This window comes from Sphaerodactylus townsendi, linkage group LG05 (assembly GCF_021028975.2).
Source record: "Sphaerodactylus townsendi isolate TG3544 linkage group LG05, MPM_Stown_v2.3, whole genome shotgun sequence".
In the NCBI taxonomy this organism is placed as follows: domain Eukaryota; kingdom Metazoa; phylum Chordata; class Lepidosauria; order Squamata; family Sphaerodactylidae; genus Sphaerodactylus; species Sphaerodactylus townsendi.
In genome coordinates this window covers 72,578,447-72,601,303 of record NC_059429.1, presented here as the reverse complement: position 1 = coordinate 72,601,303, position 22,857 = coordinate 72,578,447, and the positions used below count along the sequence as shown (strand labels likewise).

Sequence of the window (22,857 nt, the reverse complement as noted above, 5' to 3'; positions counted from 1 at the left end):
ATTTAGGAAGTGTGTGTGTGACAAACAGTGTATCAGCTAAATTTATTTGTGTCCTTTATATGGTGGAAGCTGGGCAAAAATATCGTTCACACTTAGTTATGGATCACAGCGTTTCTTTATACGTGAGTAGAAATCCTTTTTTTTCCAGGTTAGTCCTATCAATCAATGTGATTGCTAGATCTCTGGGTTACAGTTTCTCTGACTTACCCGTATTATAGTTTTCTGTCTGTGTTTAATGAGCGGTGATTATGTGCAACCAGGTGAAAGTTTGTAGTATGCAGCCTAGTTCAGCCATATTTACTTGATAGTAGGTCCCACTTTGCTCAATGGATCTTACTCCCAAGTAAAAGGCCATTGCTGCTTTCATTATGGCACACTGTTCTGTTTGCTGTAAGAGACTCATCAATATGAACATTGTGTACATTACAAGATGGTGTGATTGTTATTGTGTTTTTACTGTGCTGCAGATAGAGATAAGTTATTTAACTAGTAATTTAAGTGCCAACGCAGATAACTGAATTAGATTTGGGATATGTGTCTGAACTTCCGAAGGTTTGTCTTGAGAGCTTTTGATTGAAATGACAGCAGATGCGAAAAGTTACGTGGCTCACTTTTTAGCATCTGTGTATAAATTTCTGGGCAGTTCTCCCCCTTTATTTTAAGAAGCTAAGTTATATGTTCACTCTTTGGCTAACAGCCAGGATGCACGCCTGCTGGATGGGCGGGGGGCGGATTAGTTAGCCCAGTTTGTGAGAGCCGCTTTGCTTGTCTTTTGTCTGAAAGCATCGAGTTTGAGGATTGGCTGAAGAGCCCCCTGCTTAAATAGCCAATAGGAAGACGAAGAAGCAGGCCGGCTGGATGGAGATTGGCTGGGAACCCCAGTTACTAAGCGGGACAAAGAAAGGAGAGAGAGGGGAGGAGGAAAGGGGAACGAAAGAGCTTGTTGTATCCAGCCTCTCTTTTCCTTCCCAGTCAGTCCTCCTCCTCCCGTTTTACCTACTGCTGCTTCGCAACCCCGAACAATAGTCACACGTGAGGAGTTACGCGAAGATCAACTGCGAGATCTGGGTCGGTTGTAGAGATCTTCAAGTCTACGCGTCCCGCATTTGATTATAGCCAAAAAAATAAATAAATCATGGGCCGTGTTCTCAAACCCTGACGAGATGGAAATGCCTGCAATTTCCTCCGATCCTCTCTTACCCCACGGCCTTTTAGTTTTGGCCCTCAGCCCAGTATCCCTAGTGCCCCTTACAGCTGCTTGAGAGATGGAGGTGACCAGGAATTTAACACTTTACTCTTAAATTCAAGGATTTCGAGTGAACTTTTTTTAAAAAAAGAATGCTGTTCTAGGGAGATACTTTTAAAGCTACCTGTAACTAAATCTGGTGTGCAACAACTTTAAGCATATAAATACTGCTCCTAGCTATTTATCATGCAGTTATCTACAGATGCATGAGGAACAGTGGTGAGAGAACAGTAAATGTGAGTTGCCCAAATAGTATGACTTGAGGTTGAATTTTTTTAATAGTGTGTGCATGTTGCGTTTAAGCAATATGCAGAAGTAAGTCCCACTGAATTCAATTAGACTTATTCTTTAGCACAGGAGTCCCCAGTCTTTTTAAGCCTGTGAGTACCTTTGGGATTCTGACACACCGTGGTGAGCACAACAGTAAAATGGCCACCACAGGAGGCGGAGATAACCTGCAAAAAGTCCATATGCAGGGGAGAAGAGTGTTAATTAAAAATACACTGGAAAAGAGGGATGGGAAAGAATAAAGAGAGAGCCCCATGCACTTTAAAAACACTTTGTGGGCAGCAAGAAAGGTGTTATCAGGCACCATGGTGCCCACAGGCACCCCATTGGGAGCTCCTGCCTTACCATGTGTTTAGAATAGCTTTCCTCTGTATGTGTTTGTTGTGTGTTACTTTAATTTGCACTCCCCTAAAATCAGTTCTCTTATGTTGGGCTTCAGTTATCCAGTGGGTTAGGTCACACCCCCAATAGTTCAGGCAGGGCTGTGCAAATTCTTGCACCCTCTCCTGGCTGACATCATAAGAAGGAGGAGGAGGAGGAGGAGGAGGAGGAGGAGTTTGGATTTATATCCCCCCTTTCTCTCCTACAGGAGACTCAAAGGAGGTTAAGAGCTCGTGTATCTGATCTGGAGGAACCGGGTTTGATTCCCAGCTCTGCCGCCTGAGCTGTGGAGGCTTATCTGGGGAATTCAGATTAGCCTGTACACTCCCACACATGCCAGCTGGGTGACCTTGGGCTAGTCACAGCTTCTTGGAGCTCTCTCAGCCCCACCTACCTCACAGGGTGTTTGTTGTGAGGGGGGAAGGGCAAGGAGATTGTAAGCCCCTTTGAGTCTCCTGCAGGAGAGAAAGGGGGGATATAAATGCAAACTCCTCCTCCTCCTCCTCTTCTTCTTCTTCTTCACAACAAACACCCTGTGAGGTAGGTGGGGCTGAGAGAGCTCCAAGAAGCTGTGACTAGCCCAAGGTCACCCAGCTGGCATGTGTGGGAGTGTACAGGCTAATCTGAATTCCCCAGGTAAGCCTCCGCAGCTCAGGCGGCAGAGCTGGGAATCACACCCGGTTCCTCCAGATTAGATACACAAGCTCTTAACCTCCTACGCCACTGCTGCTCAATAATGTATAAAGCTTCAGGAAAAGCTTCAAATTCATCTTCTTCCTTGAAGAAAAAGGACAAGGAGAAATCTGTGACTTTCCCAAAGGAGTATGCTAACTTCCCAGGGGACAAGGCTGGCAACCAGGAGCTACAAGGGGGTGGGGTGTGTGCGTTGCATCGGGCGTGTGCCTGGGGTGCACGAAAATCACACCCTTTCCACCTCGCCCCCTTCCCCCCTCGCCTGGCCTGGCCCTGCCCCACCAGCCTGGCCCGTTTTCAGCCGGCAGAAAGCTGTGTTCTGCCAGCTGGAAAAGGTAAGTGTGGGGGGCTGCGGGGGGAGGGGACAGGTTGCAGTGGGGATGGAAAACACAGAAGTGCGCCCTGGGCGCACTCCTGCCCAGCTATACTTCTGCAACCAGCAAAAGCTGGTGAGGACCAGGCATCTGCCGCTTCTGGAATCCTCAAAGGATGGGCCAGGTGGCACACTGATTCCCTCTGGTGTGACCGCGGAGCCCGCATTGTCTGGAAGTTCCACAGAGGCCTCCAGAATCTTATTTCCAGACAGTGGAGAATCATCCTCATTGCTCCCCTGAGGTTTCCCAGCCAAGGGAATGACTGGGGTGTGGGGAAGGTCACCTGGCCACCATCTTGTTTGTCTCCTCATGCAGACCTGGGTAGACTTAACATGGCTTCCGCACCTTTTTTCTCAGTTTTCCACAAGGACACGGAAGTGGCTGGGCCTAGCAAGCATAATGGGGCTTGGCATGGCAGCAAGCTGCCTTGGTGGTGGAGTTAGGAAACCCTTGGATTGACTACTGAGGGTGAAGGTCAGCAGCAAGATTGATCTCCCAGCGGCACAACAGAGAGCAGAGCAACGTGTCCCTGCACCTCTAATTATGCCCTGGCCGATAGCTCACTGTCAGATTAGGAGCCACCTCCCAATAGGAGAAGGGGACAGAGAGACTTTAAGTACAACAGAACATCTTCCTGCAGACCTTGTTATCAGGAAGGGGGGGCATACTGTAAGCAGGACAAGACTCAGCCCAACAAGGCCCCTAGCAAGTTTGTGACTGCCTGCTGCAATCTGACAACATCTGGAGCCAATCTTGCTCTGATTCGTGGTTCATCAATGTTGTGCAGCAAGGCTATAAAGTCACCCCCTTCCATTGTTTTTCCTGTGCTGACTTCTCCTCACTAAGGCCAAATCCTAAGGGAGGTAATGACTCACTTCATATACAGTGGGGCCATAGAAGAAGTGCCCAAGGAGTGGAGATTCAAGGGAGCTTATTGTACACTCTTCATGATTCCCAAGAAGTTGGGAGAGTGGAGAGCAAACTTAAACTTTCAGGGGACAAACTGTAGGGTCAAAAAGGAAATGTTCAAGATGGTGTTGCTGTGATTCATCTTGCAGGCACTGAAGCAGGGAGACTACCTCACATCCTCGGACCTGAAGGAGGCATACTTACACATCCCCTTCCACCCAGTTTTTAGACATTTCCTTTGCTTCTGTATTGGGAAGGGCCACTATAAGTACTGGCCTTACCCTCTGATCAGTTGTTGGCCAGAGGGCATTTACAAAGGTTCTAAGGCCACTTATGGCCGACTTGGGACTTTGGGGGATTCATGTGTATCCCTCTCTGGGTGACATTTTGACCAGGGCAGTGTCCAGGGATACCCAAATGTATTCTTTGTTTGTTGTTTGTTACCTCAATTTGCACTCCCCTACAGTCAGTTCCTCTATGTTTATTAACAAATGCCCCACAGAGCTAAATCTCAGTGGAATTTACTTCCTAGAAAGTATGCATAGGACAATTTGCAGTATTCGTGCAACACTTAATAGGGATCTAGCATACTTGTTGCAGATAACCCAGAGCTAGAAGTAATGTGATGCAGCATTACATTGCAAGCTGAGCTAGCAGTGCAGTTTGCCATGGTTTTTCAATTAGATGTGTGAAACTACCCTTAGCAAGTGTAATAGATGGGCCTGAGTGAAGCTCAGTTGCAGAAATAAAAGCGACATCTCTTTAACTAAGGGGACAAGTGTCTTCTGGAAATTTCCAAACAATGACAGAGGTCACAAGAGCATGAATTGAAGGACACTTTCTATTCTGGTGGTAGAATCAATCTGATGTCATACTGAGAAGCTGTTTGTGATGTTAGATGATGTTATGATATTAGAGTCATAAATTTAAAGATATATGCTGGAAGACTTATACAAGCTACATATGGGAACAGTTATGTGTATTTTAAAAGAAAAAATAAACCTTGCTTATGAAATTACACTGATTGTTCTGACTGACTTTCGGTTTTGTTAACATTCATGTTTGCTGCAAAATGAACATTCATAATGCAGCTTTCCTTATCTGATGTCTTGAAACGCTGAGCTTAATTAAGACCCAGGACTTAAAACGTAACATCAGAATCAGATATGAAAGAGACAACACTACTTCTTTAACTATATTATTCCTACAGAAACAAGCAATTAATAGTTTCTCTGTCCAGAGAGCTTCTGATGATACAGAATGTGTGTCAATTAACCAAACCCTTTGCTAAACACAGAGCTGTGGGTTTTGGTACATGATGGATGCAAATAAAAATGGTGCTGCATACTTTACAGAAGGATGGCAACAGAGAATTTAAAGTTTACCCCGACTGCTTGAATAATCTGTGTAACACATAATTAAAAGAAAACTGCTATTACAGTAACCAAACTCCTTGAAGAAGAGATAGCTGTATAAAAGCCTTTCATTCAAGTCAGGACTTTCATTCAAGTAATTCTGTGTAGATAAATTAATTTTATATCCCTATTCACTCTTTGATTAATCTGTATAAGCATATGCTTTCTTTTTCATATTTTAAATAACATTTCTTAGGAGATTGTTACAGTATGTCTCAGTTTAGCATCCATTGATTGTGTACCCTTTAATGCCAGAGCACTGGCAATCAGCAGATATATGTGCAGTTTTCATGTATCATGCTTACAGTGCCACTGTAAAATCTGTTCTGTTACGCTGTCACAGCTGTACTGTACATCACAGTAATTGGAACAAGTCCTTACTTAAACCTTCCCTTTTCACTCAACAAAGAAGACAAGTAGATGTATTTATTATATTAGTATATTCTAACTTGGGTAATTGTGTCAGGGCAGAAGCAGGGGATGCAAATTTTTCTAAGGTACTTAATTTACAATAAGAATATGACCCTGGTATTCTCTTCCACCCATACATTTCTGTATATATATGGTGTTCAGGAACCATATTGCTTTTTCTCAAAGCTGATGGGATGGGTAACCATTATTCCCTCCTAAAGGCCAGAATAACCATTTGTTACAAAAAGGTGGGGATTCAGTTACAGATTATACAGTTGAATTCCATGTACCTAAAGGATTCATCTGTGAAAGATCAATTATCTTGATTTAATCCTGTGCTACTCTTTTCACAATTGGTTAGTTGGTATGCCTTTGATGGCATTGATTTTTTCCTCAGTAAATAAGCTTTGCTATAAGCATAATGCATTCAATTTAATAGACAGAATAAATATATAACTAGTAGAATTTCATAGATGGAAAGCTGAGAATGGTTTGAGACATCATCATTTTAACTTTTAACTCCCTCCGCTGATGCTGTTCTCCCTGTGCTAGCTGCAGACCTCTGCAGACCCCAGACTACTGTAACTGCTGATTTTTAACTTTATTATTAAAATTAACATTTTATTTGCATTTAAAAGCTTTAATAAATATGAAATCGCTGTTGCTTCTTATGGAAGAAGAGACTGTTTTTGTACCAAGCCATTGGTGACCCTATACTGTGAACATACCACAACGTAACCCCACCCTGCGCTAGCCCCAGACATCTCATAAAGCCGCCATATTCTAAATTAGACCATTGGTCCATTAAGGTCAGTATTGTCTATGCCATAGGTGTCAAACTCGCAGCCCTCCAGATGTAGTCCATAACATCTGGAGGGCTGCGAGTTTGACACTTGTGGTCTACACAGACTGTCAGTGACTCTCCAGGATCTTTGGTTACAGTCTTTCACATCATCTGGCCCGGCTGATTTTTTTAACTGAAGATACTGGGGATTGAACCTGGGATCTTCTGCATGCTAAGCAGATGCTCTTCTGTTGAGCCACGGTCTTTCCTCAATTGCAGTTAGGTCAGGTTCACCTTCTGGTATCATTAGGTATCATCACATTCGCTGCATGTAAGTTAGAACTATATTGTCTGTAACAGCAGTAAACTTCATTAGTTACTTCTGTATCTTTTAAATCATTTACATTTTGTGGCTGCAAGTTCAAAGAATTCCTTTAGAAGATAAAAGATTCTGTAACGCAATTTGCTATATGGGAAGAGCCCTTTCTTTATATAAGGCTTCAGCTGATGCACCACACATTTTTTTAAAAAGTGTCATATGTATTCTGGTTACAACTAAAGTGAGTTGAAATATATCCCACCTAACTATTCAAAGTGATCAAATATAGTGTTTCTTCTGTGGTCCAAGTATGCCGTATTCCTTCTTAGTCTAAATATTGTCTTCCTGCTGCAAGATCCATGATCTCTGTTCCCATATAATAAAGATATCAATGATGAGGATGATGTTGATAGTAAAAGAGTAGAAGCAACACTCTTTGTGCACTGTGATGCAACAAAGGTTCCCCTTGTCAACTGCTATCTACTCTTTTTCATTTCCTTGAAACTGACAATTTATACTTTGAGGCGAGATTAAATATTAAAGGCCTGAGTGTTTTCATGTGTTTTGGAAAATGCCAGAAGGACTTCCAGCAGAATGTGCTGAACATGGAAAAGCCATTTGAGCCAATCTGCTGGGTTTCTTCTGGGCAATGCCGCAAAAAGTGTAATAATCAGCAACCTGCTTTAGACATTGAGATTCAGTCACCCATCCCTGATGTTAGAATGGCAGGATGATGGAAGGCATGAGTTGTAGCTCCTCTTCTGTATCTAATACCAAGGGCCATCTTGTTCCTAATGAAGCTATTGAAGAAGAATAACCTGGCCTGCATATCCAGGCACCAGTATTCTCTGCAACCTAAGCGGATGGCCACTGAAGGCCCTATAATCAGTTATATTTATGAATATGCCTTTAGTCCTGCCTAGGGGACCCACAGTTATGTGGGCCCTATTTATAACTTATGATAAGGATATCTGACCCTAATCATAGAATTAGGTTCTGGATAGCTTTCAACCTGTTTATGGATGTTGTGGTTAATAAAACATAATTTTCAGTCCAGTGGTACTGGAGGGGTACTCCTTTTCCCTTGGCACCCTTTATTTACTGCCAGCAGTGTCATTTCTAAGCTATGGAAGCAGCAAGGTGCCTTGTGGGCACAGAAGACTAAAATTATATTGGAAAGGTATCAAAATGTGGAACTATATGCAATAAACCCAATGTGTAATAGCTTGATTGGCCTTGGTTGACTCATCCTTAGCAAGAGTCAGCTCATGATCTATCCACATCTTTTTCCCCGCCTTCCTGTTTTCTGAAAAACTCCAGGATAAACGATGTCAGACACACTTCGTCTGTGATCCAGATAGACAAATTATTTCATATGCCTGAGAAAAGCAAGCAGGTAAACAAAAATCCACACCAGTATATCTGATAAATTTCCTTCCTGTTTACAAATATGGTTTCCAGATCCCTGAATATGACAGTAAACTTGACTGTCAAACATCTCCAGTGGAAAAGGATATTTATTTATATTATTTGCATGGGGATGTGTGGAGACTCGTTCCATCAAAGTCACTGACACATACTTGTTGGAAAAGAAATCGGCCGCAGCCCAAATTTATTCACATATAACAAAACTTTGAAGCTGGGCGAGCATAACAGAGCACATCCTGGCCCCCAGGCAGCAAACCGCTGACCTGGTTATAGGGCAGCCCCAGCTGACCCCTTAGGCCCTTCGGACAGAACCCCTGTCCGGCACATCCCCCGAGGAAACCGGAACAGGAAGTTACTAGATGCCACATGGACGCAAACCCAATTTGTGACACCCCTCCCTGCCGGGCAGCGAGCTCTTGGCACGGCCCCCAGGCTTGTCTTCAAGAGCTCTATCGCCACCACGGACCTCATATGGAGGCCCCCGTGGGAAGGTCCGGCATGCAAGCTACTGCCTTCCCACAATAGGATGTGCTCTTATGCCCAAACCCCCACCGAGCTGGTAAACCAACAGCTCCCGCCCCAGCTTCAGCAGCCCAGAGTCACACAGCTCAGTGCGTGCCGCAAAGCCACTGCAACAGAGCAAATCAGACGTCATTTTGCTCAGTGCGTGCCGTGAAGCAACTGCAATAGAGCAGCTCAGTTTCGCTCAGTGCATGCCGCGAAGTCACTGCAACAGAGCAGCTCAGTGCATGCAGAGCATTTCAGAGCATAACCGACATCATTTCGCCAGATGTCCTGACGTCAATCTGATAAGTGTACTCTATCGGGCAAAGTCAGCCTCGGCGCATAGGATATATCACTATTGGGGAATAACATCCCCTCCCATATCCTGTACAACCCGGGCTGCGGACCGACAAGCCTTAACCTTGGCTTCATTTCCCTGGCGGAAGCAACTGCATCCCTCCAATTCCTCTGTTCCAGTAAGCGCGACTCGACAGCTTGGTCGTTGACGTCTTACGATGCAGCAAGCTCAGGTCAGGCTCCATGAGGGTCCTTCCAAGTCCTCCGTTCTAGTAAGCACAACCAAACAGCTTGGTTTTTTGGCATCATACAACGCAGCAAGCTCAAGTCAGTTTCCATGAGGATCTGCAAGGCCACTCCCGTCAAGCCAGCAATGCCATTCTCTCCCACTTGTAGCACAACTCCACCTGGGAAGCCGAATCGAAGGATGGAATCCCGCAACCAGGGGAGTAGGGAACACCACCTCATGGACTTCGCTGCGTAACGACCATCCCAGGACACAACGTTGTGGTCCACCAGCCAAACTCAGTAACGACGCGCCGCCAGAACTATAAAGAGAACAGAGTTACAACAAAAGGTGAGGCCAGACGTACACACGGTAGCCAGAGACTTCCAGCAGCCTCCAGCCTGAGCGGTCTGTAGCCTGAGTCTAGTCTGCGTGATGGCCCTCATGAGAGGCCAAGATTGCTGCTCCCACCCAGAAGAAGTGGGAACCAAACTGTCCAGCAGGAAGACCCAGAAATCTCAAACAACGCCGCAGAACAGCTATGAATTGATATCTGGACCCTGTTAACGAAGTCATGTGAGTACCGGGTTGGCTCCAAATGCTGCCTGCATGGATGAATGCAAATGCAAAAAAACGGGAAAGCGGGACTGTAACCCGCTATGATTTGGTGAACGGGGCAACAAGTTCACTGCACCAGAAAAGCCATAAAAGGCCAAAGTAAATACGGCTTGGAATAGCGTAGCTTCATAAGGAGAGTTACCAACTGCGTCTGTGGCATTGAGCAGCGTTCTTAGGAGCCCCTTTTGTAATGGGCTGCCTATGGTCTTGTGGCCTAGGGGAATACCGCTGCCAACCGACCATGGCCCTTCGGGCTTCAGTAGTGGGCATGGTCAGTGATTCCTAGGGGCTGACAAGTGTTTGGCCAATTGAATCCCGTCCCTGTCCCAGTTTACGGCTATTGACTGAAAGCTCGGGCCTTCCCTGCTTAGCCCAGACACCTAGCGGATCCCGCCAGAGTGCACTTTTGTGCTTAGGGTCTCCCAACTGTACTAGGGGCTGAAAAGCAAACTCCACCATGAGTAAGCCTCTTATAGGCATAACCATATTTTTTGGCCAATGGAGCTGCCCGGATGCAGCTGTAAACAACTAACCTGACAACCAATGCCCTTCTGAACAGGATAGACGCATTCCATTAGCTTTCGTGGAGCCCTGGCCCAGCCCGGTGGACCACATTGAGCAGCGGTGGCAAAAGCGTAACGTCCCCGATCACCAACCGTGCATCGACGCTGCCCGAGATCCGAGCTGAAGCTTAACGATGCGGGAATCCCCTAACGAGGTTCCACTTCATCTGGATGCGATGTAAGGAGCCAAATAACCAACCAGCCTGAGCGATTCCCCACTCCAGTTGGCTGGCATTTGATAAAGATCTTTTCAGGTAAAGAAAATGGAGAGAATTGAGGCAGACCTTTCACCTTGTCAGCTAACTTTATACCCTGCTCTGGTGGTGACTGTCCTCTGCCCTGCCCCAGGAGCCCTTATGCATGTGAGGGAACCCAGTCGAAAAAAAAGGCCCGGTGATAAGAATTCCAAGCCAACACTAAGAGTAAAAGCACAGAACCAATCTGACCAGGATCGAACTTAAGTACTTAAAGCAGGACTCAATACCTATTATCCTGGAGTTCCTTTGGGTACTTTAAACAGCCGGTGCTGTTGAAGTGTAAAGAAGGTCAGAAAAGATTGGTGTTCTGGCACTTTTCTCATTTGAATAAGAGGCGATTAGCGTAATGCAATAAAAATAAAACAAAAATCTACCATATAAATAGGGGAGACCCATCCCTGGTGAAATTGCTCCTTGAAATAGCTGGCCACTGAGCTGGGACCACCAGCGTCTGCCTCATTGACTGGGCATGAAGACCCTGTGGTGTGGTTTTAACCCATGTCCCCTGTAGATTCAGGTCAGCGTCTTCACCTCGGTTTGCCCCTGCCAGCCATCGTGTCACCCTGGTCCTCTTAAGCGGGGAGTTTCATAGTGTGTGACTGGCTCCAGGGTCACCTTTCAGCAAGCTTCCCTGGTGCCAGTGGGGGGTTTCCATGTGGTAATCCCAGGTCTTAGCCCCATACCCTGAAACCCCTTGAACCATACTGGGCAGTTTGGAACCAGCCAGCCAGATCACCAGGATTGTTGTCACCAATCATTGTAACAAATCGGGCAAAATACATGGCCTGTGGCACTTCACTCTTTTTTTTTAAAGGTGCTACACTCCCATTATGATGGAACAGGGGAGATGGAAGACTGAACCACTACGTCCAGTAATCAAGTACTAAAGCGGGAGAGACCTGAAGGAGTCCCCTGGGACTGCCACAAAAGGCCTCCTGGCCAAGCTAAGATCAAGAGCCCCCCGGGGATGGGGTACAGGTATATCCAAGTTGCAGAAAATAAAATAAATAAATAAAATTAAATCGCCCACCAATACATGGTATTGATGCTGAAAATGCCTCTGGCTACTGCTGCCTTAGGGATGCTGGGAACAATCCATTCTGGTGACGAATTAAACTGTTTTGCGTAATATCCATGTTGATACCTGGAAAAAACCAGCCTTAAAAAGCAAAATGCCAATTTTAGTTCCCACTTAACACCACCACTCCTGGGCTAAAAGCCAACCCCAAATTACCAAAGTGGCTGGATTGTCTGACCGAAACGTCCATGCGCCAAGCTAGGCTCTGACGGTGTTATTATATTGCAGGAATTTGCCATAGTGAACACTGATGGTCGAAAGTCGTATGGTTTTCCACCCTTGAGATTTTGCAAAGCTGGGCCTGAAGCGCCCTTTAAAGTGCGTTACAAAACCCTGCTGACAAGTTAGAAGGTGTTCCCTAACGGGAAAGCGCCTCCATGACAGCTTTGAATTCAAGCCCACATAAAACAACACTTGTCCTATAAATCCAAGACCTGCATAAAATCCAGTGAAAACACATTTCCTCACAACTTTGTTATAAACCTAGAGTGTCGCTTAGTAGGCACAGAGGGGAATGATCACCTTCCAATGGATTTCTGCATGGTATATAAAAGCCTACATTGAACCATATATAATTGACTTTAAACAGCAAGGAATCCTGCCCAACCAGAGTCAGCCCCAGTTAACTTCCGAGGGAAAGCTCCTGACAAGCCAGCTTTGCAGCTTAAATGAATCCACTTTCCTGAATTTCCGCAAGTAGCCAGAATCTCCCAACGCTCGCCACATCAAATTGCACGCAGGAGGTCCTTTTGCTCACCACCAGTTATAAAACAAATAAACAACAACAAACAACGCTGCTGAATTACAGTCCCTTTATCATAACTCTCTCTACTCTGCTGCGGCATAGTGAAGCAGTTTGCTCTGCTGCTGCATATCCAAAGGAAGAGACTTACCTACCTTTGGTGCAGTGACAGGTAGAAAAGAAGTGGGCAAAGGGGCAATCAACTGCTAAGGAACTCCTTTTATCACTCTCCGTAGGATGCTTAGAAAGGTTTTGAGATGCTAACTACTTTTCGTAAAGGTATGGTCATGATGCGCATGAAAAGCTTGCCCTATATGCATTTCAAAACCTAAAATGACTAAACCCCTACAAATCCTGCTTCGTTTACATTACCAGGATTTCCTTCCAAAGTGTTGGGGGGGGGTGATAGGGTTTGCCATCTCTCAGGTTGGAAAAATTCCTGTAATTTTAAGAGTTGGGGAGAGGAGAGGATGAAATGCGTTCTAATGCACATAGCATCCACTCTCCAAAGCAGCTGCTCTACTCTATAGGCGTAGAGATCAGCTGTAAATTCCTGAGAAGCTCCAGGCCATAGCTTAGGACTACAGCTTTTTTGTGGGAAGGAGAGTGGAGGCCTCGATTTCCAGTACATGAAAGCATTATTTAAGCCTCCCCAGCTCTCAAGCAGAGCAGGAATCAAACCCGGTTCCTCCCAATTACCGTGCACTTTACCACTACACCACGCTGGATCTTTTCCATCTTTTTAAGTGGAATCCAGGGTCATCCAGGGAAATTACAGTGCACCTGCTCTTAACCACTACACCCTGCTGGGTCTCTCCATCCGTTATTTCCAGAAACTGGATCATCCAGAAAATTACAGTGCACCCTGCTCTTAACCACTACCCCATGCTGGATCTCTCCATCTGTTATTTTGAATCTAGATAACTTGTAAGTGCTAAAGAAGCGAGGATGCTAAGCAAGGCCCCCGGCCCCTTCTATCCCTCAGGGCAGCAATACTGGGCTTCTATGACGGTTTCGCGCAGAAATTAGTAGCGCCCGGCTAAAAAACTGCGGTAGCGCGCAATTGACTAGCCGATTGTGCCGCCCGAGAGCGCCGCGAATACAACCGGCCCAGAATCAAAGTGCGTATCCCCGGGTCACCAGGTGTCCAACCGACCGCAGCGCTGAGGCCAGAAGAAGCGGAGGGGGTGACATTAGCCCGTGCAAGCTCTGCGGCATTGCAATAAAAGCGTGGCACCGACCCTCCAGCAGATGAACGATGAAAGCGCCTCTGAAGCCCGAAGGCTGAAGAGCCGCATCCTGCCAAGGTAGAGTGGCGGTGGCCAGAGATTTTCCTCAGCCCCAGCCATCGAAGCCTTTAGCTTCTGCTGGCGGCCCTCCTTTTCCCTGCTTCCTGCTTTCGGAGAAGCTTCTCCTGTTTAACCTCTTGTCGCAGAGCTCTCCCGAACCCTGGAACACCTCTCCTCGGATGAAACACTGTGCAGGGGCTTAGGCACCGGGTCAGGCTAAGAAGGAGGTGCCGCTGGGCCGAATGGGGAGGGCGTCGCAACCGCGGCCCTCCTAGGAGCCTAACTTCAGCTGGCGAATCTTGCCCAGCTCCGCTTAATACAACGCCGGAACCAACGCTCCATCCTGCAAGGGTCCCAGCAAAGCCGAAGACCCGCTCTTTCAGGCCAACAAGGGAGCCTGTAATAATCGGTCTGCGTCTTCTAAAGCTGCTGGCCGACAACCCCCAACAGAAGGTAAGTTTCGGCCGGATTTTTTCGAACAATTCTCGCTCCGGTGCGGTGCCCTCACTGACGCCGGGCCGTAATCAACACCTGGATTTTGGCTTCGTCTCAAAATCAGGACCGGCTGGGGGGGGAGTGAAGTCACAAAGGCAACTGCTGCCTTCGTGAGGGAGAGAGGAAAGAAAAGCCCCCAAAAGTCCCGGCAAAGGCCGAGTCATGCTCCGCGAGGGAGAGAGGAATGAAACCTCCTCCCTTTGAAAGCCGCCGGCCTTGAAGAGGCCGGTCCCCGCCGACGCAGCCCTTTATAGGCTGCTCAAGGCCCCTGTCACGTGCCGGCACCCGGCCACGTGACAGCCTCAGTCGGCCGGCGGGGAAGGAGGCTTCCACTCGTTCCTCCCCCCTTGCAATGGCGCCTCCAGGCTGAAGCCTGGGGCGCGATTTATAGTTTGCCTTTCTTTGAGTCTCATACAGATTACATAGTGTGAGTCAAATATAATCAATAGGGTGGGAAGGCCCTGTTCAGATGAGTGAAGCTGTAATGGCAAAGCACAGGGAGAGAGGCAGTCCTGGAGATATGATGAATCGAAGTCATGAAATGCTTTGTATGTGCTAGCCAATAACTTTGGGCAGCCAATAGTGAGACTAGTGGAGTACGTTCCACCCAGCTCCTAATAAGAACTGAATGGCAGTATTCTGTACCAACTGCAGGTTTGGAGTAGGCTATTTTCATTTCTTTTATCCTATCTTCATGTGGGGAATCTATTATGTACATTTGTGTACATGCAATGAAGTTGCTGACTAATGTAGCCCCTTTTTCCAAGAGACAGCCCTTGTCTTTAAACATTATCTCTGATAACAGACAGAGACATACTATAGAACACACTTGCCGCATTTATTCTTTTGAAATAGCAGAGCTACATAGAAGAGATGGTCCTATTGTGAAGGTTCTTTGTTTTCAATTGGTCTATAAATGAATGGTCAATGGAAAATGGAAGTATTTTAGAAGTTTACTCACTTTTGAGCTGTTCTATTGAGCTGGTTAGTAAATATGTGTCTGAGAACAACCACTTATTTGAGGGGTTCAACTTTAAAAACTCTAACAGATCCAACTACTCATTTTGAGATGTATGAGCTTTCATGGGTCTTCCTTTAAAGCCTACATATACTTGTCATTTTATGGAAGAATAAACCCATAGAATACTGACCATAGCTCTTGCTTTGACCCCCGTTGTTCCTTCCATTCCTCATCTTGTGTCCTCTTTTTTTTAAACTAGTCATACTTTCTTCCTGTGTCTGATTGTATTTGGAAAGCTTCTGACTTTTAGCATGTGTCCCTGATTTGTTAATTCAGCAATGAAGATCTTTATTCAGCTAAATGTCTTCTAATCCAGAAATATCAGGACAGGCAAAAAGTACAGCAATAATAAAACAAAAACATGGTTGCATAACTGTGATACAGATAGAAACTGAAACCAGCTTTATTCTGTTCTCATCGGGTGGGCACCAACTTTAGTACTTCAGCAATAAATGCTTAAAAGGACTCCCGCCTTCTTCATCCCGCCTATCTTCCTGTTAGGAAATCTTCTCATTTTAGAACACACCTATTCTAGAACAGACTTTATGTTTTGTACAAGAGATTTGGCATCTGCTGTTTACAAAATGGCAATTCAGTGTATGAAGCCACTCACAGAAGGGCAGGTTGTAAAATGACAGCCTCCTGGAGCAATCTCCCACCTCAGATTGTAACTAGCTCTGCAGAGGAAAACCATACAGTTATTTCTGTTTACCCGGGAAGAAAATAAACAGTGTTGATGCCAGGGAATAGAATCAATATCATGCTCCTTCCTTATCCCAAGTGAGGGTCTGTATGTGCATGGATGAAGGAGGAGGAAGAAAGGCAGGTGGGAGAGGGTGGGAGTGCTATCATTTTCACATCCAGGACTAAGGTGCATATCTGTGCCTCTTTCTTTCCTTTGCACAAAAGAGAAAGAGGAGAGAAGCTGCTGTGGTAGCTTTAAAGACAAGGATAAGAAAGCGATCACAGCAGTGCTGAAAGGGGAGAGGAGAGCTAGTTTTAATTCCTTAGAGAGCGACTGGTCACTCCCGAATGACATTCTGCCTACCTTTGTTCTAGATGAAAGAGGGTTAGATGCGCCAGCTTTTCTACCCAGTCTTACTCAGTTCCCCTTCTTACTTCAGCCTGCAAAATATGACTTTGTCCAGGCAGGCCCCGTGGTACCTAGCCATGTTTTTGGGTGGTCTCTGAGGATCCCTCATTCCTTTTTCAGCTGCAGACCCTACCCAATCATTGCAGTTCTATGAATATTTTCTCAGGTATAAGCCCCATCAACTACAGCTGAGTGGGTTTCTGAGTTGCCCCCTCCCCCTTTTAGGATTGTTCTCTAATAAAGGCACAAACCTAATTTCTGCATGCACTTCCCTTTCAAACCTTCCAAAGTCATCCTCCCCGCAACTTCAACAGTCAGTATAGCTTATATATAAGAAAGTTGATTTAATTGTTTATTTATGTATTTAATGGATATTTCTAGAAGGGCAGAAATTTCTTTGTTTACCCTGTTCTAGGTGTATACTCCCTATTTGTGCTTGATTTTTGAGGGCAGATTTTAGGGCTCGAGATGCAAAATGCCTCTTTCGCATTAGGATGATATGGGCCCACCATTATAATGTACTTCAAAATTCCATGATTATGAAACCATAGTGAATTCTCAGTTAAAACAAACTTATTTTTCTATGGCTTCATGGGAGATGTTTTCAGGCTGTATTCCCTTCCCCCACCTGGATTAGGAATGCTGTTAAGGCAGTTCTATTTGCCGCAGAGGTTTAGGAGCAGGGGAGCACCAGGCAGATCCCATTGGCAGAGCTGGAATCCTGTCGTCCTCACCCACAAGGAGAGAACCTGCCTATGATCCAAGGCTTTTGGTTGGACAGAGGAGTGTGATTGCAGAGTTGAGAAAGGGAAAGAGAAGGCCTGAGGGCATGAAAAATTTAAAAAGGCAACATTATTTCTTAATAAGTTGAACAAAATAGTCAAAGGCAGACACCAGAAACAAATCTTTGTTGGGGGGTATCATTTAGCCTACAGTTGTACAGCACAGATGCAATTTGTGCTGCTGAAATGACCTATTTTACCATACCGTGTGGCTGATTGGCTACATTTACTCTTTTATGTTTTGTCAGATGGAAACATGTTTGCTTGGAAGGTGCTGCTTTTCTGGCTTCCTTTTCCTAACAGGTACCCATGGTACCCATGGTACAACAGTACCATCTTTTCAGACAGAAGCTTCTGATGCTATAGGGAGTTTTATTTGCTTTATTCAGAAGAAAATAAATGAACATATGATCCCACCTTAAAGGTAATCCACTGGAGGGTAAAAGATAGAGTTAAATGTAACATGAAGCAAAGTTCACCAGGAAGAGTGACTCTGAGCAAGTGTAGAGTGTCTTTTATTTATCATTGGATAGCTACAATTACTCATCTGGAGGTAGGTTTAGAGACATCCAGTTCAGAGGGTGAACTCCTTCCTCTTTTCAGATGTGAAAATGTGAGCACTGGCTACTTCAAGCAGTCCTTGCAGATTTGTGCCCAGTTATTCAAATTAAAATCTCATCTATTCTGTATGAAGCAACACAATGGCTGATTGCTCACAAAGTCTTTGCTGCGTAGTAGACGGCAGTGTTTGCTGCAGCACGATTTTCTGTACAGATGTACTTTTTGGAGCCATACTTTCACTTTCCACTCTCTTTGCGGCAAGCAAAACCACCTATACCATGATTTAAATCTTGTTTCGCCACCAGAGCAGGACAGATTTGCCGGTGGGCACAGCTTTGCCATGGACATCTTCCCTCCGCCCACGATCACCCCTCCCATTCCCTTGCAGTGCTTTTTACTCCTTCCCTCTCACCTCCCTTATCCTGCTTCTCTATGTGCATGGATCAAGAGATCGAGAGATCAATCTCTCATATGTATAGTGGCGGTGGAAGGGGGGGAGGGTGAACCACCCATCTCTTTCTAATGTTTGTGTTCAGTCTCTCCTCTACCAGCACAGCACAGCCTCTGTTGCCAGGTGTCCTGGAGCCTTCCCCTTCCCCATGCTGCTGCTCCTTCCTGCTTCTGCCCTCCCCGATGACCAAGAGGGATTTTAAAACCTTATTTCAGGCAAGACTCTGTTTTAAACCAAGTCTCTTCTCTTCTCTTCTCTTCTCTTCTCTTCTCTTCTCTTCTCTTCTCTTCTCTTCTCTTCTCTTCTCTTCTCTTCTCTTCTCTTCTCTTCTCTTCTCTTCTCTTCTCTTGCGACAGTAGCAGAGATACATGGAGAGAGATTGTGTATGTGTGTGTGGAAGGGATGGAAGTGGGGGAGAGAATATCAGCTCGGTGCCTTTAAGGCTTTTGATGGACAGAGTTAAGAAAACCAGGAGAAGCAGAGGCCCAGCAGAGTTCTGCAGACAAACTACTCTGCAGGCTGTGGACTACCTCCTCGCATGTAAACAGAGAAATGTGAGGACAACCCACTATGAGCCCACTGCACGAGAATAGGCTCAAAGTAAGTGTTCCATGCATTATGGGCCAATGGCTACTTATATACTGCCTTTGCTAATGGAACCTGTCTCTCTGAAACCTAGGGATTACACAAAAGCATGTTGTATTCAGTGTTGTGTAACAAGCATTGTTACTCATCCAAAAAATCCTTTTGTGATTCCAACAGACCCTCACTCAGAGTTTCTGCTTGATGTATGTTAATACTATGAACGTGATACCTCCCAAAGTCAGTGGGTGGCATGTGGTGTGGGTTTCAGTGAATATCTGAGTCTCCAGCACTGAGCTCTGCTGGAGAGGAAGGGGGAGGTGACTCCTTTATTAGCGGACACTGGAAGACAACAATAGACCTGCTGGGGGTCTATGCTACTAGGTGGCTAATGAAACTTGGTGTGAGTATAGGCCAGGGGTCTGCAACCTGTGGCTCTCCAGATGTTCATGGACTACAATTCCCATCAGCCCCTGCCAGCATGGCCATGAACATCTGGAGAGACGCAGGTTGCAGACCCCTGGTATAGGCTGATTATTTTACTTTCTGGAATTCACCAGCCCACCCAGCAGTCTTTTCTAAACAAGGTGAAGTTGTGGAAAGAGAAAGATCTGCCTGCCTGCTATCCACTCTCTTCTTGTGACTTGTCAGAAGAACAGAGTGTATTTCAAAAGTTTTTTTCTCAACAAATCTGTTACTGTTACAAGAGCCTGAACCAAGTTTAATTTGATGGCTTAGCCCCATGATCTGTTTTTTTTTTAGAAGTGCATCTGATCACATAAATGGTATGTTTTCTGTTCCACTTAATGAGCACAACTAGGCCTCAGGGTTTCCTGATTACAATGCATTGTTCAGGGATTAGGGTTTCTGGATTACAGAATATTGCTTTTATGTCAACAGACTAGAACCTGGTCATTTTTCAGTTTGGAAACTTGCTAGAATTGTTTAGAATGCTGGATTTAAATAGGAGATATAGGCCCTTTGTGCACTCACTGTCTGCCACGCAGCTTTCTGTTTTGCAGTGCTGTCTCCTTGCATTTTCTCACACACATGCAAGGATGCATCCCACTGCTTCTCCCATTCCAAGCTGCAATTTTCCTTGGCCCCTTGTTTTCAGGTCAGGAATTTGTTCACCGCCTCTTTTATTTTCTTTTAAGACCACACAGTGGTCCTTCACAAAAAAGGAGGCCCCACTGATCTCTTGGAAATGCCTGGGGAAATGCTCCTGCATGGCCAGGGGAAGACGTGGAAAAGCCAAGCAGAGCAAAATGCATACTGATATGCTCCACTTTCACTGAGCAAGCTGGGAAAAGATTGTGCTTTCCCCACTTCTGGAAATTGTGGGAATTCTCTGATCTGTGGTACAGTGAGATCTAAAGAGGAGGAAAACCATGCACAATTGACAATCTGGCCTGAAGATAATGTTCACTTGACCCTAAGAGACTAAGCGCATGCAAACACCCACAGTTTCAGGTACCAGGCTCATTTGGATCTCCCAGGTTCATTCAAGCAAGAGCTTACACACATGATGCCTCTGGCTGTTCCAGCCATTCCTCCAACTCTCCAACCCCTAGGACCTTCATCATACTGGGGAACAGGCCATCCAAATTGTTTACCACCAGCAGAGAAATGCACAATTGTACACATCCCTGCAAATCTTCAAAATTTGGTTATCCATTGGTCAGGACTCAACCAGGCTTCAAACTCATAGTAAATGCTTTAGATTATCAATTTTTACCATGAACAAGAGTGGGAAAAGGTCACTTCTAGCAGAGAACACATATGCACAATGGAGAAGCTCTTACCTTTCTTAGCAACTGTTGGCACTTGAAGTAGAAAGTCCTGCCTCATGTTTTGTTATCTATGGTTTAGAGGATTATGAAATTGCAAAAAAGTTAGCTTTGGCTTTACAGTGCACTGAAAAGTCATGAGATATTTATTGACTGCAAGGGAAAGGCAAGGTAAATACTGCAGTGCTGATTAATGGACCAACATTCCAGTGCAGGGTTTAATAACAACAGTTTCTAGGCCAAGAACCTGCCATAAAACTGAAAACCTGTATTGTTCCTATGCAAATCACAGTGACTAGGTTAACATATCACTTCTCAACTCTTCTTGGAACAGTGAGAGCTCTGTATAAGCTGCCAGCTCCAGAAGAAACAACCTTCAGTATCCAGACTCCAAAACTCTTATCTAATCAAGAAACAATCCAAACTATGTATACATATTTTTAAATATGATAAAAGAGCTTCGGAGCAACCTGCTTTCCTAAATGTTTTCACGGGTTAAATTAATTGCACAGCTACAAAACAGCTCTAGGGAATTGTGGAACAAAGCAACAGGCACATGAAAGAGCCAGTGAAATTTAAAACAAAATTTGCAACCTGCATTAGAACTGTACATTTTACACATTCACAGGCCACAGTGAAATGAAACATGTTTTCAGAGGCATGCCAAGTGCCTGTGTTAAATACTTTTTTGGTTACAAAGTAACATGCCACTATAAACAGTGTTATGCCTGTAAGAGAACCTTGTATAACAAAAATCTGCTCATTCTCCTGGAGGCAGAAGGACATCTCCGTATGGGATTTCTTTTCCTCCCCGAAAATAAGCATATTAATTTTTGCTCCAAAAGATGCGCTAGGGCTTATTTTCAGGAGCTGTCTCCCCCCACCATGATTTTGTACCCCCCATGTGACCAGATCAGCTGCGCCGGGGAATCTGTAACTAGGGCTTATTTTTGGAATAGGGCTTATATTTCAAGCATCCTCCAAAAATCCCGAAAAATCACACTAGGTCTTATTTTTGGAGTAGTTCTTATAGTTAAGAGGTACTAAAGTGACAATAATCACAAGCTACAATGGTGGAATTGTTTGATGGGGCAACTAACTGTAGGAGTTGAAAGAAAGGGGTCTATGAAATTACCCAAGAGGGTAATTTTTAGAAATTAGTAAGAAACATTTTCACAAAAATACTTAAATATTAGTGTTTGAATCCACTGATAACATTCAGTTAAACACCACTGCTGTGCAAACTCAGCCCTTGGACCATCCTCAGAGCTATCAGCTGGTCAGGATAAGCATCCTGCAGAACCCTCGCTAGATTACCTCTTAAGTAGGATTTTTCCCTGCTCTGAATCTATAAGAAAACTGTAGAAAGAGTTCATTTTGACCCAGTAACAGAATTAATTTGTCTATGCAGAGTTGAATGGATTACTTGAATTGGATTGATTGACTCAAATATTAATTCTTAATAGGATTTTACATGACTCTTCTGCCTGTGAAGAACTATTCAGATCTCACGGCATTCTAATTAAGTTTTTGTGTACACTGTTCTATTTTTCTTGATGAGGTACTGAATAGTACATGATAATATGAACGATCAATGGGCTGTATCTTATGAAAGTTCAACTGATAGAAAAGTTGGGCAATCCACCGTAGCCCTCAGAACCCTATGGCATTGTATCTGGAAGGGTCCCGTGTGCCATGGCAATTCCTTTTCAGGAGTTGTAAGAGGCTTCTGCCAGTGGAACATCTGTATGATACAGTCCAATGGTCCTCATTCCAAACCATCTGACTGTTAGAAAGTCAATATGTCTGGCATTTGCAAACTTTAACTCAGACTTAACAAAGTCTCCTCATCACAAGATGGTTGTGATGCTGATGCTGAAGATGGTTAAGGTTAGGGGGGAATATGATAGCCAGCCTCGTAGAACAGGACCTGCCCAGGATGTATTTGTTTTATTTCAAATGGATTACTTGAATGACATTGTTTCATCCCATTCTCTTAGGAGTAAAGCAGCATAGGAGTGTCTATGTAAAATAATGGAACCAGGGAATTTTCAGTGTCCCAAAATCTTCGATATGCCATGACTCTGCTTAATATAATTACAATAAAGGAAGAAAAGCAAGAACTGCTGGGCTGGAGTTCTACCTGCCACAAGAGCTCCAGCTCTTAGAGTTAGCTAAAAGGCTCATGAATGCTTCATGTAACTGCTCTAGGCTCAACATTAGTAGACTTCAGATGGCACAAATAAATACATGAAAATCA

The 22,857-nt window shown here is 44.8% G+C and overlaps 1 long non-coding RNA gene across 2 annotated transcripts in view; it reads left to right on the top strand.

Annotated features, from left to right (window-relative positions):
* Window positions 1-22,857, top strand: part of LOC125433244 — a 63,123-nt gene that overhangs the window by 676 nt on the left and 39,590 nt on the right. The gene's annotated exons all lie outside the window — the stretch shown is intronic.